The sequence below is a fragment of the Condylura cristata genome, unplaced genomic scaffold, assembly GCF_000260355.1.
Source record: "Condylura cristata isolate star-nosed mole 26May11 unplaced genomic scaffold, ConCri1.0 scaffold00008, whole genome shotgun sequence".
NCBI lineage: Eukaryota > Metazoa > Chordata > Mammalia > Eulipotyphla > Talpidae > Condylura > Condylura cristata.
Genome location: NW_004567109.1, coordinates 39,789,521 through 39,790,855, shown reverse-complemented (window position 1 = coordinate 39,790,855; position 1,335 = coordinate 39,789,521).

Genomic DNA, 1,335 nt, shown 5'->3' with positions numbered 1-1,335 from the left:
AAAAAAAATTCATATGAAAGCACAAAAACCTCCCAAATAGCCAGAGCTCTCCTGACTAAAAGGGAGAACAGAGATATTACACTGCCAGATTTCAAACTATACTACAAATCTATAACAAACAGCAGCATAAAGTTGGAACTAAGACAGACACACATACCAATGGAATAGAATTCAAAGCTGAGAAATAAAACCATGCACACATATAGTCAAGTAATGATAACTGAGAGAACAAAATAAATTGGAACAAGGAAAGCCTCTTCAATGAATCTTGCTGGGAAGACTGGACTGTCAAATGCAAAAGAATGAAACTGGATTACAATACACAAATCAACTCAAAATGGATAAAAGATTTGAATGTAAGACCAGAAACCATAAAATATATAGAAGAAAACATAGGCAAAACACTCCCCGACAACCTCAGAAATATTTTTGAGGACTCATCTGCAGAAGAAAAAGAAAATAAACAGTAGGGGCTACATCAATCTAAAAAGAAACAGTAACTAAAACAAAGAGGCATCCTACTAAATGGAAGAAAATATTTGCACATCATAAGGGTACTGATATCAAATTATACAGTTAACACAATCAACAAAAACAAAGCCAACATCTAGTCAAAAATGAATGAAAGAGCTAAAAAGACACTTCTCCAAAGAAGAAATGCAAATGGCCCACAAGTACATGAAAAAATGTTCAACATCACTATTATCAGGGAGATGCAAATCAAAACCACAATGAGATACTGCTTCACACCTGCAAGAATGACCCATATTTTAAAAAGTAGAAATAAATGATTAGGAGGATGTATTGAAAAAGGAACACTCTTACACTGCTGGTGGGAATTCAGACTAATCCAGCCTCTATGGAAAGGTATGTGGAGGCTCCTCAAACTATTCCAGCCTCTGTGAAAACCTTATGACTCAGCAAATCAACTCCTAACCATCTACCCCCAAAACACAAAAACACTAATTTGGAAGGAAACCTGAACTTCAGTATTTATTGCAGCACTATTTACAATAGGTAATATACGGAAATAACCCAAATGTCCCAAAACAGATGAGTGGGTCAAGAGGTTACAATGCATATACACAGTGGAATACTACTCAGTGATCAAAAAGATAAACTCCTGCCATTTGTGGCAACATGGATGCAACTGAAAGGGATTATTCTAAGTGAGCTAGAAGAAGAAATAAATACTGGGTGGTTTCACTTATATGTGGAATCTAGAGAAACTAAACAAAGACAAACTATAAAAGTGACTCTTGTGGCCCTCCCTGGTGGTGCAGCGGGTTAAAGCACAGTACTGAGAATCTAAAGCCACTTCCGCATGAGTTCGAT